This window comes from Pelmatolapia mariae, linkage group LG20 (genome assembly GCF_036321145.2).
Source record: "Pelmatolapia mariae isolate MD_Pm_ZW linkage group LG20, Pm_UMD_F_2, whole genome shotgun sequence".
Lineage (NCBI taxonomy): Eukaryota > Metazoa > Chordata > Actinopteri > Cichliformes > Cichlidae > Pelmatolapia > Pelmatolapia mariae.
Genome location: NC_086244.1, coordinates 3643460 through 3662933, shown reverse-complemented (window position 1 = coordinate 3662933; position 19474 = coordinate 3643460). Strand labels below are relative to the sequence as shown.

Here is a 19474-nt window from a genome sequence, read left to right as displayed (position 1 = left end):
TCAGACTAAAAGTTGTTATTTTCTTCTAAAATTCTATATTTAAATTAATTATTTCATTGACCGTTGATATAAATAACCAACAAACTTTTAGTCAAGCTGAAAAAAAATTGACATAGATTTTCTTTGTGTTGTTGTGCACTGTGCACACACAGGAACACTTGTGGTTTATGTTCAAGGTTCTTAAGCCAAATGTTTCCTCCTGCAAATATTTATTCAAATTCATGCATCATGTCCTGTCATCTTATCTTTGCACCATCTTGACTTTTTCCTCTCCCTGGGTGAGGGTGGATGTCTTTGGTATTCGTTTATCTTCTTTACTTCTTTCTACCTTATGACTCTAAGTAGTCATTTTCTAACGTCAAGAGATCTATAATGAAATCTTCTCTGCCACTCTGAAAAAAAAAATCTTTAAATAGGCCCAAACTCAGTGCTGAAAATCTTGGGAAGCTGTGGAAAATGCAAATAAAAACAGGGTTGCAACTCTCACAAAATCATATTTTACTCAGAGAAAACACAGAATCAGACGTTTAAACTGAAATATTTTATTATTTAATGAAAAATATAAGATCAATTTGAATTTGTAGATACATCTCAAAAGCTGCGATGGTGGTAACCCACCACTTGACAGAAAAGTGCTCCTAAAAACAAATAGCTGGATGAACATTTGCAACCTGGGCCGGTTCTAGACAGGCATATATGAGGGGGCAGTTAGAAATGTAAAGAATGCAAGTGGGGGCAATGGAGCCAGGAAAGGGGCGGGGTGGTGGTGGGGTGCTCTGGATAACTGTTTTTGTCATGTAATTGGATTGCACTTTGTCAGGCCTCTACCCTAAGACCTGACCAATGTTGGTGTCCCACCTGAAGACTAAGCTTCTGCTGGTCTAGCTCTTAGGGTCACTGAGGCACGCAAACTCCCCTGACCATGTCAAGGGGGCAATCCCTCAGGGGGGAAACTGAAAAACAACACAACAAAAAATTAAATAAAATATTCCTCATTAGATTATAACAACTAAAAAAATTTTATTTACCTAAATTAGATGGCCTATATCAAATATATTCGATCCTAACAATAACGCTTCTGATTGTTGCCAACATACTAAAAAGTGTAGGCCAAGTTATAAAAATAAAAGTCAATTCACCAAGTCTTGAAAAATAAAACTGAAAAACAGAATTAAAAAAAATTAAAATAAAGAATAAAGTAAAATATTCATCCAGATCTTTACAGCCAACAACAAAATTTATCCTAATTGGATAGCCTAATTCAAATAAATTTGCAAAATAAAGTAAGAGTAAAATAAGACGTCTCCATACAATATAGCCAATATTTACAAAGCTAAACAGAGTTGGCATAGGATTTAAAAACAAAAAACAAAAACAAAAAAAAAGAATTCACCGTGTCTTTTCCTACAATTCTCAAATTAATTTGTAGAACACAACAGATTTAGAACAGAACATTTAAACTTTTTTCTTCTTTTTTCTTGTCTTGTTTTAAACGTGTTTGTTTTGCAAGGAACTGAACTCTCTGTTTGCAGCTGAACAGCTTCAGTCTCCTCAATCCACTCTACAACAACAGTCTCCTGCTTCCCTTTCCAAAAACTCTTACAGATTCATCCCAATCCATTTATAATCACATAAGGCTGGATATTAAGAACTTTTATCCGACCTCTCTCTCTCTAGACCTCACGTCGCCTGACAAGGTGTATAACTTGTCTGTGGTCACTTGCGTTGTTTCTGGAGCTGCATCACTTGATGTTCTTTTAGGCGGATTCGTCAAATAATGGCATGGTGTCTTTGTTTTCTACAGGGCAGAAAAATATTTTTGTCAGAAAACAAAGAACTGTGTCTGTACAGAGTAAAATTATTACATTTAAAAAAGTAGTGAAAACTAAAATGAACTGTTTAACTGAATAAAAATAAACGAGACTTGAAAAATTAAAATCCAAGAAATGAACATAAAACAAAGATATACTGGAAATGGTTTGACTGTTTAACTTGAGCCTGAGGAGTCATTTACTGGGCTGTCTACAGGACAGTGGGTGTTTTGTGATCTTCTAAAGTTGTACTTTGAACTGTGTACTTCTGGACCCTGTTACAGGAAGCATGCTGAGCTAAGTACATGGATGACTAGAAAAGGAAAAGATTCATCAGAGGAGCTCTGATATCATGATTCACCATGGCAACATGCAAAAAAGAACAGAGCCTCCATTTTAATAGACTGAGGAATGTGAGCATGTGACACTGTGTGTCATTTAGAGGGAACAAAAGAGTCTATTTAATCATTATGCACAGTGTCATCATCATAGTCATGAGTTATCAATATCCAATCTCAAGTGAATAATTATTAAATAAAAAACTATTGATTTCATTTTTTTAATAATTATTCAGTAAAAACTAAACGTAACACCTCTTTTTTTAAGAGCATTTTAATATTGCTGTCATTACTGGATTAAAATGCTTCGTCCCCAGTTTAACCATTTATAATTTGATCTCATCTCTGCCTCACTGATATATGACGGCTGTCTTACAACATCTCTGCTATAGAGATGTTTTACTGAGTTACTGTTAATGGTCAAACTTCAACTGTAGTAACTGTTTCGGGTGTAGCTGAAGAAAAATGCAAAAAGTTTTTAAAGGATGTAAAGTTTAATCAGTTAGGGCGCACATGTGATGAGAGGTGTCTGAGCTTTTATAGAACTATCCAGATGTCAGTCAGCTCAATCTGAGATATTTCAGTATAATTTTAGAAGGATGAGACATTTTGTCTCAATCTGAGATTTTTATCAATTGACTACGTGCACGTTAGCATATGCTGCTTCCGGTGCGGAAACTCCTGTGGGGAGCTTTGTTTCCGGTGTCCTATTCGCGCCTTGTTTACAGTCCAAAACAAGTTAAGCAAATGAATGAATCAAGCGGCGATTTACATTTCTATAGATGTCTTGGGCATTTACCCAATATATCTGTAAATGATGTTCATCGACTTGTCGATATTTTTCCCCCGCGCCTCAGAGCAAAAGAGAAAAGGGATTCAAATGTTATATTTCTCAGCTGTCCCTCGTTTATCGCGGCTGTTATGTTCTAAAAATAACCAGCGATAGGTGAAATCAAGTAGCCAATTTTATTTTTTGACAGTGCAAAACGTTTTGTGGACATCGTGGACATACAGTACTGCACTTCAGAGTCACACTGCTAGCGATCGATGCAGCGATTCTGTACTGTACAGGAGAGACGTTACGGAGGAGATCGTCTGCAGCGATCAGGACGCAGGACACAATGTGATGTAAAAATAAGCATGCAAACTTGCACTAAAAAGTCTGCGAAACAGCGAGGTGAAAGGTGAACCGCGTTATAGCGAGGGACCACTGTAATTCTGAAGGTAAGTCACAACATACCCTTCGTAAATACTAATGTATAGAAACCCTTACCAGCAATCATTCAGTTTTTGTGTGGCTTTTTTTCACGGTTTGCTAACATGCTGTGTAGGTGTGTACTTGACTAGCTGATATTGACATAAGGGGGAAACATCTGGTTTGACTATTCTTCACCTGTAGTTTGAATGCTGAACATTTGCCTGTTTAAATCATGAGACCAGTCACTATACAGAGATGTGCTTCTGAATGTGGACGATGTGTCTTCTGATTCTGTAATGCAGTTCTGCTTGTGTTGAGTGATGTAAACAACTGATCGATCTAAACTCTTTAAACGTCAAAATTGATCATTAGAAATTTTATGACACAGCAGTGGTGAGTGTTCCCACCTTCTGCTCTTTGTAACTTAACGCGATCTTTCCGTTTTCGAGTTTTGGACATGATTTTGGAGTATATCTTCGCAGTAGCGATTGACCGCAAAGTAAAGCTACCGGAAATGTACAACCCTACATCCGGTCTCAAACCAGGAAGTTAGCATTTTCTCGTGCACAGGGTCAATTTTGGATCCATCCTGCAGTGCAAGTGGACTCTTACCTGGAATGTAAGAGCACCTGAGCTGCCATTTCAGGGAATGTCACATGAGCAACTCCTGCACATGTAAGGTTTCCTACCACTGTTTCCTACCACTGTACCACCACAGCCTAGTTTGCAGCAAAAGGGTTTTGTGCACTTTTTATAAGCATGAATTAAAAAAATGTTAATTATTATTATTTTTATGACATAGAAGTGAGGTCAGTGTTAACAACTGGAAATTTTTTACACAGTTAAAAAAAATCCCAACAGTTCCAAAATGTTCTTGCCATTTAACCTTTTGTATATTTAAATTAGTATGGCTGTTATGCTGTCATGTCTCCAAAACCAAGTGTTGAAAAGGCCACAGAATTCTCCCTGCTCTCTGAAAGATTCATTTAGGATGAATCATTAATTTATTATAACGTCAGAGCGGCTATTAATGCATTCTAAATTGATCTGTAGATTTGTAGTGATGTAGTGATGGGAATTCCTGCTCTTTTTAGAGAACCGGCTCTTTCGGCTCGGCTCACTACAAAGAGCCGGCACTTTCGGCTCCCATCCGGCTCTTCAGGTTGTTTTGTTGCTTTAATTAATTTATTATCAACAACAATATAAAATTATGCACAAAATGAATTACTAATGTAAAAAATGTGTTTTTTATTTATATATATTTATTATATAAATATGCTTTTATTTATTCACTCATCATAAAATTAAAAAAATAAATTATAAAAAAACAAAAACCAACTATTTACAATTCTGCTTTTAACTATCTAAATTTTCAGCTTTTTCCTTTAAACAAATTTAAAGTGAAACAACACAATACACTGCAAACCACAACACAATAAAATATAAATTAATATGCAAAATAAAAAGAAGATGCACGTTCTCTGTTGGGTGGACAGTTCTCAGGTGCCTGTGCAGGTTGTTTGTGGAGCCGGCTCTATATGATATCCTTTTCTCGCAGACTCTACACTCTGCCTATATATGTCAATAAAATTGATTTAGTTGTTCCAGATTTAACTTCTTTTCTTGGTGTCACTCATTTTCATTACTATACCTTTCTAGTGTGATGATGTTTTCTCTTGTTGTTGCCCCTAGCTCTTTCTCCCTCTCCTTCCTGCGCTACTGTAAGTGTAATTAGCGCCCCTCCCCCTTCTGCTCGGCAAACATAAGGCTCATGTGCAGCGTGAAGCGAAAAAAAGTGAGAGAGAGAGAGTGAGAGAAGAAAAAAAAAAAAAAGAAACACGGCTCCCGTCGTCCACGTCAATGATCCGGCTCGAGGAGCCGTTTCATTCGTGACTGACACATCACTATTGTAGACACTCATTATGAGGGAATTCTTTGCCTGGGTCCAAGCTGCCCTGAATCCTGTAAGTATGAAGAGTAAGGAAGGGTAAAACAGAGACTGCTGCAGCGATAAACAGTAAATGTTTTCAGTGCAGAGAAACTGCCTCACAGTCTGACGGCTGCATTACTGTCCACAGAGTCACAGAGTTAAAAAGATGGAGACCATAGATTTTATTTTATAAATTTTATTCTGATTCCAACAAACTGATCATTATGGAGGACCACAAGAGCCACGCGCATCGAAATAAAGAATTCTGTGCTTAAATAATGAATTGTAGAATAAATTCTGCATTTGTAAATTCATTTTTGAATTCCAATTTAATAAACTGATTTTTAAAATGCTTTTTCCAATTGCACTTTAGTAAACTGCATTTCAAAATCCTTTTTCCAATTGCACTTTAATAAACTGATTTTTAACCCTTGGATGCACAACTTACCAATACCTACACTCTTCCACGAGTGGGGTCAAAAATGACCCCAAATAGAAACAATGCATTTTGCTATAAACTTGGTTGTTATTCTTCAAAATCTTTAAAACAAAGAGTTGTAATATTTTCCTATTTGAGGTATTCCTCATAAAACATGTTTGTGACATGAGGCCCTTTGCATTTTTATTTTTTCATTAATTTTAAGAAATTGCAGTTTTTGTATCCTTGTATCACTTTTGTATGCTTGCTCGGCATATACTGCAGAAGCTGGGTCTTCCCTCTGAAAGGCACAAGTTGTTCATCCACTGTAACACAATCACTGAGGATGAATTTCTGCCTGCAGTTGACCAGGAACAGGCCCCATATGTAGCAGAAAGCTGCCATGTGGTTTGTTTTTAGTCGGTAGGCTCTGGTCCTCTTGTCATCAAAGTGCAAGACACAGCGAATATGTTCAAATCTTTGAATTGACATAGTGGCCTTGTACAATGGGTTATCCAGAGGACTCCCAAAAAACACACCAACTGGTACATCCCAGTTCTTCTCACTTCCTGCAAGAATGGTCAATCAAATGAAGGCCATGAGCTTAAGTTTGATTACATTTTTCCACTGTTGTCCCCTGTCTGTGGCTACTCTTCGTGCCTCCATGTTTGTGTATGACAGCACCTCTTCTATTATATTATCAGACATGAACATCTTCCATGCATTTACTGGGGAGACAGTACTAAACCCAGGTGCAAGCCCTGGCCGACTAATTCAGAATATTGTGGTTAGAGCAATAAGAGGGGCTCATTCTGTTAGACTCAATATCCATTTCCTCTTCAGAGGACTCATCAGAGGACTCCTCTGTATATGACTGGCCTTGTTTAGTGGGGGGGACAATAGTTTGGGTCCTCTAGATCTTAGATGTCAGATTCTGAGTCAATGCCTCTGATGGGCATCCCATCATCCCATCCGTCCTGGATCATTTGTAGGGCAAGGTCCACAGGGATCCTAGCTGGCCTCATAGCAGTGATGTTACTTTAGATATAAAAAAACCATCATAAAGGACAATGTTTGAAATGCACAGGAAACTATAAACAGGGCTGCACATAAATGGTTTGCAGGTGCGCATTCGCTGTCAAAATAAAAGACGCGTACCAGATAAGAAGTTGGAATGCGCGTTTGCGTACATAAGATGTTCTGGAGGAGGACAGACATTTGTTCAGAACTCTTAAAGATGTTGAATAAGCAAGCTCCGTAAGCAATTACTTTGGTGTTCCTCCACCGCAAAAAAAGCGCGTATTCTCTGAATTTCAGGGAATACTTTTATTTTGACAGTGAATGTGCACCTTCGGACCACTTATATGCAGCCCTGACTATAAATCATGTATGTTACTGTGTAAAAATTAACTCTTGATCCATCAGAAGTGTAAGTGGGACAGTCAGAGTTGCTAAGAATGAAAGTTTCATAGAAGATTCCTTAGGAACTGCTTGGGGTCATTTTTGACCCCGCTTGTGGAAGAGTGGGGTAGTGATACAAAAACTGCATTTTTTTTAAATTAATGAAAAAATAAATAAAAATGCAAATGGCCTCATGTTACAAACATATTTTATGAGGAATACCTGGAATATGAATATATTTTAAGGGTTAAAATCCTTTTTCTAATTGCACTTTAATAAACTGCATTTCAAAATCCTTTTTCTAATTGCACTTTAATAAACTGCATTTCAAAATCCTTTTTCTAATTGCACTTTAATAAACTGATTTTTAAAATCCTTTTTCCAATTGCACTTTAATAAACTGCATTTCAAAATCCTTTTTCTAATTGCACTTTAATAAACTGATTTTTAAAATCCTTTTTCTAATTGCACTTTAATAAACTGCATTTCAAAATCCTTTTTCTAATTGCACTTTAATAAACTGCATTTCAAAATCCTTTTTCTAATTGCACTTTAATAAACTGATTTTTAAAATCCTTTTTCCAATTGCACTTTAATAAACTGCATTTCAAAATCCTTTTTCTAATTGCACTTTAATAAACTGATTTTTAAAATCCTTTTTCTAATTGCACTTTAATAAACTGCATTTCAAAATCCTTTTTCTAATTGCACTTTAATAAACTGATTTTTAAAATCCTTTTTCTAATTGCACTTTAGTAAACTGCATTTCAAAATCCTTTTTCTAATTGCACTTTAATAAACTGATTTTTAAAATCCTTTTTCTAATTGCACTTTAATAAACTGCATTTCAAAATCCTTTTTCTAATTGCACTTTAATAAACTGCATTTCAAAATCCTTTTTCCAATTGCACTTTAATAAACTGCATTTCAAAATCCTTTTTCTAATTGCACTTTAATAAACTGATTTTTAAAATCCTTTTTCTAATTGCACTTTAATAAACTGCATTTCAAAATCCTTTTTCTAATTGCACTTTAATAAACTGATTTTTAAAATCCTTTTTCCAATTGCACTTTAGTAAACTGCATTTCAAAATCCTTTTTCTAATTGCACTTTAATAAACTGCATTTCAAAATCCTTTTTCTAATTACACTTTAGTAAACTGCATTTCAAAATCCTTTTTCCAATTGCACTTTAATAAACTGCATTTCAAAATCCTTTTTCCAATTGCACTTTAATAAACTGCATTTCAAAATCCTTTTTCTAATTGCACTTTAATAAACTGATTTTTAAAATCCTTTTTCTAATTGCACTTTAATAAACTGCATTTCAAAATCCTTTTTCTAATTGCACTTTAATAAACTGATTTTTAAAATCCTTTTTCTAATTGCACTTTAATAAACTGATTTTTAAAATCCTTTTTCTAATTGCACTTTAATAAACTGATTTTTAAAATCCTTTTTCTAATTGCACTTTAATAAACTGCATTTCAAAATCCTTTTTCCAATTGCACTTTAATAAACTGCATTTCAAAATCCTTTTTCTAATTGCACTTTAATAAACTGATTTTTAAAATCCTTTTTCCAATTGCACTTTAATAAACTGCATTTCAAAATCCTTTTTCTAATTGCACTTTAATAAACTGATTTTTAAAATCCTTTTTCTAATTGCACTTTAATAAACTGCATTTCAAAATCCTTTTTCTAATTGCACTTTAATAAACTGATTTTTAAAATCCTTTTTCCAATTGCACTTTAGTAAACTGCATTTCAAAATCCTTTTTCTAATTGCACTTTAGTAAACTGCATTTCAAAATCCTTTTTCTAATTACACTTTAGTAAACTGCATTTCAAAATCCTTTTTCCAATTGCACTTTAATAAACTGCATTTCAAAATCCTTTTTCTAATTGCACTTTAGTAAACTGCATTTCAAAATCCTTTTTCCAATTGCACTTTAGTAAACTGCATTTCAAAATCCTTTTTCTAATTGCACTTTAGTAAACTGCATTTCAAAATCCTTTTTCTAATTGCACTTTAATAAACTGCATTTCAAAATCCTTTTTCTAATTGCACTTTAATAAACTGCATTTCAAAATCCTTTTTCTAATTGCACTTTAATAAACTGATTTTTAAAATCCTTTTTCTAATTGCACTTTAATAAACTGATTTTTAAAATCCTTTTTCCAATTGCACTTTAATAAACTGCATTTCAAAATCCTTTTCTAATTGCACTTTAATAAACTGCATTTCAAAATCCTTTTTCTAATTGCACTTTAATAAACTGCATTTCAAAATCCTTTTTCTAATTGCACTTTAATAAACTGCATTTCAAAATCCTTTTTCTAATTGCACTTTAATAAACTGATTTTTAAAATCCTTTTTCCAATTGCACTTTAATAAACTGCATTTCAAAATCCTTTTTCCAATTGCACTTTAATAAACTGCATTTCAAAATCCTTTTTCTAATTGCACTTTAATAAACTGCATTTCAAAATCCTTTTTCCAATTGCACTTTAATAAACTGCATTTCAAAATCCTTTTTCTAATTGCACTTTAATAAACTGCATTTCAAAATCCTTTTTCTAATTGCACTTTAATAAACTGATTTTTAAAATCCTTTTTCTAATTGCACTTTAATAAACTGCATTTCAAAATCCTTTTTCTAATTGCACTTTAATAAACTGATTTTTAAAATCCTTTTTCTAATTGCACTTTAATAAACTGCATTTCAAAATCCTTTTTCTAATTGCACTTTAATAAACTGATTTTTAAAATCCTTTTTCCAATTGCACTTTAATAAACTGCATTTCAAAATCCTTTTTCTAATTGCACTTTAATAAACTGATTTTTAAAATCCTTTTTCTAATTGCACTTTAATAAACTGCATTTCAAAATCCTTTTTCTAATTGCACTTTAATAAACTGCATTTCAAAATCCTTTTTCTAATTGCACTTTAATAAACTGATTTTTAAAATCCTTTTTCTAATTGCACTTTAATAAACTGCATTTCAAAATCCTTTTTCTAATTGCACTTTAATAAACTGCATTTCAAAATCCTTTTTCTAATTGCACTTTAATAAACTGATTTTTAAAATCCTTTTTCCAATTGCACTTTAATAAACTGCATTTCAAAATCCTTTTTCTAATTGCACTTTAATAAACTGATTTTTAAAATCCTTTTTCTAATTGCACTTTAATAAACTGCATTTCAAAATCCTTTTTCTAATTGCACTTTAATAAACTGATTTTTAAAATCCTTTTTCTAATTGCACTTTAATAAACTGCATTTCAAAATCCTTTTTCTAATTGCACTTTAATAAACTGATTTTTAAAATCCTTTTTCTAATTGCACTTTAATAAACTGCATTTCAAAATCCTTTTTCTAATTGCACTTTAATAAACTGATTTTTAAAATCCTTTTTCTAATTGCACTTTAATAAACTGCATTTCAAAATCCTTTTTCTAATTGCACTTTAATAAACTGATTTTTAAAATCCTTTTTCTAATTGCACTTTAATAAACTGATTTTTAAAATCCTTTTTCTAATTGCACTTTAATAAACTGATTTTTAAAATCCTTTTTCTAATTGCACTTTAATAAACTGATTTTTAAAATCATTTTTCCAATTGCACTTTAGTAAACTGCATTTCAAAATCCTTTTTCTAATTGCACTTTAATAAACTGCATTTCAAAATCCTTTTTCCAATTGCACTTTAATAAACCGTCTCTCCTGCATGAAGTCCAGGTGCTGGTTTTCCAGTGGTGCGTCTGATGGCCCAAAGCTGACTCAGAGCCGTAACACCATCAATGGCTGCAGTATGGAACAGATGTGGGTGTGTCCTCATCTCCCAGAGGAGTCCAAATCGTCATCAAACAGCCCTACAGACACAAAAACGTGAAAATATAAACAACCAGAGTATCAGCAGTGATTTAAGTACTTTAAGACCTCTGTGAAAATCATTTACAGTATATATCACAGAATTTAAGGCCTTTATAACCACAGAACATACAGAGAAAAGTACTAAACTGAATCAATTTCAGCTTTCGTTTTTCAGGATGTATATTATATTAATAATTAAATTTCATTATCTGTATCTTTACCACACATTTGCCACACAGGTGTAGATACTGTAGGTTCAGTGAATGCTTACATTGCACTGATTAGAATATACTGGACATTCAAAGCTAAGATTCAGCGCACTGTGTTAGAGGCTGGGATTTGATGAATTCATCATATATACAACCTTTGATCATCATTTATGTCCAGTTGAGAATGAATCTGTGCACTCACATATTAAATGAACTGAAATCAGTAGTGTGATCTCCAGTCTTGATATAAGGAATGAGAGAACTGACAGCTGTTATTTTAATCAGCCTGTCTCAGTTGTTTTAACTCTAAGTATCACAAAGTAATGTGGTAACATCTGGACTGACGAGTTTACTGTCAGCATTGTAATCGCTAGTTTAAAGGCTGTAGGTTGCAGCCATTGCTCTAACACTGTATAAATGTAACAGGCCTCAGTGCTGGTTCTAACAGTCTGAGCTGCTTCCAGCTTTATTTGTGAAGAGCACAGCAGCTTACAAAACACGTAGCGAGCTCGTACAGCTGCGACGTAAAATGTTCATAAGCTAAGATGACCTTAAAATAACGGGGCTACGTGTGGTGATGCTAGCGTTAGCCATGTTAGCACGTTACCTTCAACAGGTGGTCAGACTGCATAAACAGGCACTCAGTCAGAGGTTGGCTCTCCGTTTCGCTGCAGGGTCCCTTCATTCTTCACATATCCGTGTCGAGCCGAGTGTAAAGTCCGAGGCTGAACGGCCTTTGTACAAGCACACACGCTTCTTAGCAGGGCGAAGCTATGAGCTAGAAAAATCCAGGAAGACAGCCTGTGTCTGTCCAACCAATCAGAGAGCTCCTTACATACCACGGTGTGGCTAATTTGAATAGCAGCAGGATTTTTAAAATGAAGTTGTTAATCCAACTGCTAATCCAGCAGCTAATCCAGAAATTAATCCCTGAGCGAACAGGAAAGGGAAATGGATTTTGAAATGCAATTTTTTTAAATTGGAATTCAAAAATGAATTTACAAATGCAGAATTTATTCTACAATTCATTATTTAAGCACAGAATTCTTTATTTCGATGCGCGTGGCTCTTGTGGTCCTCCATAGATCATAACATCAGTCGTCATAAGTAAAACAAAAGGGGAAATAAGAGGACTGGGAGGTGCTCAAAATTAACTTGCTTAGTTTGCTACACTTTGAGCTTTGATAGCAACTTTATAAATGAGGAAATAAAACTGCTGTTCTGGTGCAGCAGGAGGGTAGGAGACAAACAACATGTGTGAATATTTTATACAGTAACACATTGTGGCCAATCTCTAAAGTGATTAAAATTAACTCCAACCCTCAACAGTGCAATATTAAAAATTTCATTATGAGCTATGGCGTATAAGATATTTCAACCCTGTGAAAGAGATTATTATTGTTGTTATTACAATTATCTTTATTACTTTAATTGAGTAAACTGTAAGTAACTGTAACTGTCCTCTGTCACTGTCTGCTGTTTTCCGAGTGACTTAGTTTTTAAAGTAAATGCCTAAACTGAGTTACAGCTGCTGATGAAATTTAGACATTTAGAGTCTGTCGTGTCTTTATGCTCGCTTTGTAGATGCAAAAGAGGCTTTGCATGGAGCTGGGCCAGTGCAAGCCCTCAATGTGAGACTGTCTCATTGAAAACAAGAAAACTCAGAGACCTCTAGTGGTAACTATGTCCTAGCCTGTTTGGCGCCTTGGGCAAACACTATCCCTACTAATTAATGTTATCTTGTTGTATCTCTGTTGTGGTCAGTGCTATCCTATATTCTGTTGCATGCTGCGGCAGCAGGTTAAGGGTCACAGATGCCAATGGACTAAATAAACTGATCCACAAGGCCGGCAATGTTGTGAGGATGGAGCTGGACTCTGTTAGGTTGGTGTCTGAGAGGCAGATGTTGTCTAAGATAAGGACAATCATGGATAATACCAGTCACAGGAGCACGTTCAGTGAGAGACTGAGATTACTAAAAAGCATCACTGAATGACACAGGAAATCATTCCTGCCTGTGGCCATCTCCCTGTACAACTCCTCCATCTAACACACTGTAAACACTACAATAGTTACACCCTTTATACACGCGCTCTTTTCTACTCTGGAATGTTCTTGTCAATTTTCTTGATATTTATTTATAATCACCTCTGTTAATCCTTGATATTTAGAACTGAATGATCTGTATATATTAGTGCTATTTCTTAAATGTGTAAAATCTGTATCATAATGTATTGTTTGGAGTTTAGTCTGTTACTGTTACTATTTTTACCATTTCTTCTTGGAGCAACTGCAACCCACATAATTCCCTTAGGGATTAATAAAGTATTCTGATTCTGATTGTTTCAGGATGACCTGCCATTATCCAATGACACATCTGCTTACCTGTATCTTTTACTCGTTTCTCCTCGTCTTCTTTTCTTTTTTCTAAACTGAGCACCTGATGGTTGTGAACTTTTATTGTCCATCTTCCATTGGTTTTAATTTTGCACTCCAGTATGAACACAAATCCCCCAACCCGAGGATCACCACAACATAACCCAATAGACCTACACCTTAGTTCACAGATTCACTTTGTCTAGGGTTTATTTCTGGGATTTCGCACAACCCAGGATTCAAATCATGAATACATAATGGGCTTGGATTTACATCATTATAAATGAAATGTGCTCTGTTTGGAAGCAGCCGGCCCCCTCCCCTTTCGATGGGTTGTGTGTGAGACTTTAAATCATCAAACTGTAAACTATAAATTTTAAATTGTTATTGATCTCTTTACCCCTGGTCCTAAAGTGTATATTTATTTTCTTACTCTTCTTATATTTATTGTTTGTTTACTTGCACTGCTGTAACTGGAGCCTCGTCGTCTCGTCTCTCTATATATTCATATATTGGACTGTATGTAGCGGAGATGACAATAAAGTTTACTTTGACTTCAGCAGCGTGCAGGAGCACCGAGGGCTCTCGCGCTCACTTTTCGCGTATAGAATTTCGAAAAAACATCGGTGCAAATCATAAGTCTGTATCATGATGTCTGGTGTTTTCGTTTTTGTTGGTTTGTTTTTATTTTATTTTATTTTGCGAGTTGGTTATTAGATGCTGCTCCAGCCAGCCAGAGACTCCCCGCCGCCCCGCCCTCTCCTCCCTGTGCCGCAAGCAGCAGGCGCACCTCGCAAACGGAGGGTGCCCTTACTCCCAGCAAATGGGCGACAGAAAACCGATCGGTGCCTATGCCATTCCCAATGTGCGCTGACTGATGTCGGGGCAGCGTGACGAGCAACTTTTTTTTTTTTGCCGCCCCCACCACGATGCCACCCTGGGCAACCGCCCATGTCGCCCATATCAAAAACCGCTACTAACCACCATCATCACATCAGTAACAGTTTTTAGTATTATCACAGTAAAAGTGAAGTTAGCTGTTGTTAAGAGAGCTGTACGGTGAATTAAGGAGTGTTGGTGTGTTTACCTTGTGCCACTGCATCAAGTTCATAGTTTTGTGCCTGCAAAAGATTTTTTATCAATTAGTAAGAAAGTTAACTCTGATAGAAAAAGGAAAAAACAGAATCTCTGTGCACTAATTATTCACTTTTCGTTGTATTTCTGCACAGTGTTAGTAGTTCGAGGTATAGATCACATTTGCAACCGAGGGGAAACACAGAGAGCCCTAATGATGGTCTCAAGCCCAGATAAATCAGAGGGTTACATAAGGAAGAACATCTGTGTCTTTTTGGTTTTAGTTAACTAAACTATAACAACATATGTTAACATTATTAATCATGAGTTGCATTCATATATTGGGGACCTGGGTGACTGTGCAGTTCTAAATGCAACAAAAAATAGTTCCATTTATTGAGACTGACTGAGTCTGGCAGCTGTAACATCTGGCATGTAAATAACAGAGCACTTTACCTGCTGATGTGCTGCTGCTTGATGATGCTGTCCCCCTCTGTTGGAGCTCCCCTCACTGATCCAGTTGATCTGCTGGTTGGTTGCTTCTGGTTTTTGATGTTTTGCTTTATTGATCATTTGTTGAGCAACATTAAAACAGCCGTCCCAGTCTTTCCTTTTTATGTTGCTCATGATTTCTTTAGTCAAAGTCTCATTTGCTTCTTTCCTCAAAAGCTCCTCCAGAACTTTTTTCTCTTCTTCCAAAATCAGTTTGTAGTAAAAAGTTTTCTTGTTGCAACAACTGAATTTTTTTACAAACCATTTTCTCCACCCACTCCAAGTCATGAAGAAAGCTACAAGAGTCATGCTGAGAAGCAGAGAGTAAGCAGTAAGCTGAAAAGGAAGCAACAAACATACAACATTACCAGCATTAATGTGTGTTTGCCATAATTTCATTAGAAAAGTAGAATAAGAGCACATATATACAACAAGAAATCCTCACCTTGGACTTGATTTGCACTTCAGTTTTTTGAGCTTCTTCTTCTTCAGTTGGCTTGGGCCAAGTTTTGCAGAACAGCTTGCTCGTGTTTTCATCAGTGTTACAGCAACCATACCAGTCCGTGAAAATCAACAATGCTACAATCCACAGCAGACTGATTAGAAACGCTCTGATTACGCGCTTGACTACAAGGCATAAAAACGTGGATGCATGTTTCGCGGTGCTCCGAAATGTCTGGTCCATCAGGAGCATCAGGAAAAATATTAAAAAAACAGGCACGACGATGATTTCATTGCATTCAAAAGTGCGCCCTTTGCAAGCGCACATCATGCTCCGCAGAAAGAAAGTCATGCTGACCATCCCGATGACTGTCGCGGGGGTACCGATCTTTTCAGTACGAACATATTGCAGGAGTTTTTTAAACATCTTGATCAGTTAGGTGCCTGCTGAGGCTGCAGCTTCTGTCCTGTAAAATTACGGCCACGGAAAAAGAAATATTTCCTGTTTTTCACACCAAGTATCACTTCGAAATTCTTTGAAATTCAACTTAATATCTCAGTCCTGTAGCAGCTGTGAAATGTGATGCGAGAATGTCCTTCAGTCCAACTGACGATATGAGCCCTCTTCTCCCACCCCCACATGAACGGTGCTCCCAGAGGCAGCAGGACGCTAAGGCAACGTGACGTCATGAGAAGGCGTTTAAACAGCATTCAGTTCAAAACCATTTCAACTGTCGTGTTAACGAATTTCACGCTTTTAGTTTAGCATCTAAGGTGATTTAAGCCACGTAAATTTTATACTGTGAAGAAATCACGTGTCACAGCGAACCTTTTATTAATAACGAAAAATCCCAGAAGACAGAAGTGTGACAGAGTTAACAGATGGCAGAGAGACATGTTATGATGCATGGTTTAGGGCAGGAGGCAGAGCTGGAGTTGACAGATATATTTTAACTTAATGTTTGCACTGACTTTAAGTACATATGCTAGAAAGACTTCATTCATTTGAAATGATTGGACATTTGGTTAAGAACAGCAGCAAGTCGATCTATAGGTGCGTTTTGCACGGGATGTAACCCCAACACCACAGGAAGACAAATGTTTCCTGTCTTTCATACCAGCTATCACCGGATGATCTCTAATTTCTTGCTTCTAATTAGGAAAGACTGAGGTTATTGTCCTAAAAATCTTTCAGGTCAACAGTTGCCTTCAGACCCTTTATATTAAAAGATAAAGACCCTAAAATAATGGTGTAGGACAGAAACATGGTCTCTAACTAGATACTTACTTTGGCCTCCAGTAACACTATGATGATACTCGGAATAACTTATGACCAGGATGTGTTTTTCAGTGTGCCTATTAAACAATTATATAAAAGTGCTTTCTTGCATTTACCGAAAAAGTTAGTTTTTTTTAACAATATTAAAAAAACATTTAATCTGTACAATGATGCTAAAATAAGACAGAATGAAACAGAATTTCAAGGGAGAGTGGAGTGGAGAGAGAGAACCTTCATCTTTAAGGTCTGTCTTTTAACACTTTTTTTAAAGATTAGTTTTAAAACTTTACCTTTTAATAAAGCTTATAGTTAGGCCTGGATCAGGTAACCCTGAACCTTAGATATGCTCATAGGCCTAGGCTGGGGGGAGCTATCCATGGTGCACTGAGCATTTCTTCTTCACTCACAACCCTTTTTTTCAAAAAGGCTTGGCTTCTGTAAAATTAGTTTGAGCCAAGTGAAACAGTGAGATACAGGCCAAAAGCAGGTATCTCACATCAGATTTCTTTTCTCCCTTTGTCTCTCTTTTCTCTGACATGTTCATGTCAGATGAACAGAAAAAAATGTCCTGTCTGAAAATGACTTAATTTTATTCCACATTATGAAAATTTATAACATTCTTATTTGTCCAATACTGTCATATGTGAGTATAGTCCCACCTAACAATGATAGCATGGTTCCCTACCCATAGTTTATCAGTACCTTTACCAAACAGTAGCATAAACCCTACAGTTATGTATTTACTCTATTCTTTACTGAAAAGGCTTGAATACATTTCTGTTTCTTTAAACAGCATTATCATAATATCTCCTAAACAGGTTTTATGAGTGCAAAACTACAAGACATGATACCACTGGAGAGAAATCTGCAGGCCAGTGTTTTTCTTCAGACTATGCCAATTTCTTTTTTGCATCTTTGGAACGCATCATCGAGTTCAGTGGTTCAGATTAAGAAAGGGGATGGAAAATACATTTTCAAACACTCTTGGGACATTATGAATACTTTCTTATGTGATTTTAACTCACAAACACGCCTGTAGTTTTCAGTAGCTGCAGTTTCTCAGGGCCCAGTATCCTTTGAGACCATCTGAATTTGCTAATTTTTCTACACAAACAACTTTTAAAGAAAGTCCTGCAAATTGTATAGAAAAGCAGAGAAGTGTAATTTTTTGTGTCATCTGATTTTCAGGTTTACATTTTTAGGCTACATCTTTGCAAGTTTTATAGACTTACCGAGCTTTATGAGATGCAGAAGATTTAAAAAGGATTACACTAAAATTTTGTTTTAAATGATGTTTTTTTTTTGTTAAGGGGACAAAAGTTATCTAAAGCTTTCTGTCCCTGTGTGAACAAGTAATGCAGTGAGACATGTGTGATAACTGCCAGTGAGACTTTCATGGTGCTGTGGAGGATTTCCTTCCCACTCTCCTTTGCAGAAGTGTTTTATTTTAACCACATTGGAGAGTTTGAGCATGACCATCCTGTTTTAGGTGTTAGCAAATGTGAAACAAGTCTATTGTTGTTTTTGTGGCTTTTTATCCTGAAACTCCCCCACAGATTCTATTTTTGCCCACTGACCATAAATGAGACAAATGAGGCCTGCACTTCTTTAAATACTGTTCTGGGTTCTGAGTGACCTCCTTGATGAGTCAACAATGCGCTCTTTGAGTATTTTTGGTCGTACAGCCTTTACTGGGAAGCTTCAACACTGCTCCTATTTTCTCTGTGGATAATGGCTCCCTGTGGTTCACTGGAATCCCAGAGCCTTAGAAATTGTTTTTAAACCCTTTACAGACTTATAAATAGCAAAGAATTTGTTTCTTAGTTGTTTCTTTAGATTGTGGGATGTGTTTTGCTTTTTGAGATCTTTTAGCCTACGCCACAACTTCATTGCTGAGGATGTTACAAGGAGGAGTAAAATAGTGGCACAGTCTACAGTGTGCGTATGGACATTACTTGTATTTTTATTGTACAAAACAAGAAGAATATGACGATAGGTGTTTATTTTGAGAGAATGGAGTAACCTGTAAAAACTATTTGCGTACTTAGATTGGCTCTCACTTGGTATTGGCTCTCTCTGCAGTAGAGTATAACTTCCTTTTCCTACAGCCTGGGGATGTTTTGATGTAGCTTATCTGTGTAGCCAATTTAATTAAAAACTTAACGATAATGTCTTATTTCATAGTGTAATTCATCCACCCTAAAAAAAAAACAGTTTCATTTGTTATCAGCCTAAGTCAGGCGATAGTGGTATGTCCCGGGGTGTGTGTCTGCAGGGGAGGGGTGGAGCAACGGAATGTTCATGGGGCAGCGCCAGAGCAGAAACAGCTGACTCCTGTCACACTAATTATGCTTTCCCCCTATTTCAGTAGCTGTTGGGGTCTGAGGTCGCTACCAGAGAAGCAGTTTCAGCATCTCTCCATGTTTTTAAGAGGTTGAGGTGATAAATCTGAGTGGCTCCTCCCATGTCTGACCGTGCCACTTCATAGTCGGCGTCGCCCACTAGCCATGTGACCACAAAGGGCGTCTTGATGCATGCTCAATCATCCGCGTAAGTAAATCCCAACAGTTGATTCTGTTCATCTGGACGTAGCATTTTCAGTGGGAGAAACATTTCGTCACTCATCCAA

The 19474-nt window shown here is 36.0% G+C and overlaps 1 long non-coding RNA gene across 1 annotated transcript; it reads right to left on the bottom strand.

Annotated features, from left to right (window-relative positions):
• Window positions 1-526: 526 nt before the first annotated feature.
• Window positions 527-16188, bottom strand: LOC134618656 (uncharacterized). The gene is made up of 4 exons (XR_010573377.1): window positions 15571-16188; window positions 15090-15461; window positions 14647-14680; window positions 527-1798 (listed from the first exon to the last, which is right to left on the bottom strand). It is a non-coding gene; the product is annotated as an uncharacterized LOC134618656 (long non-coding RNA).
• Between the last annotated feature and the right edge of the window lie 3286 nt (window positions 16189-19474).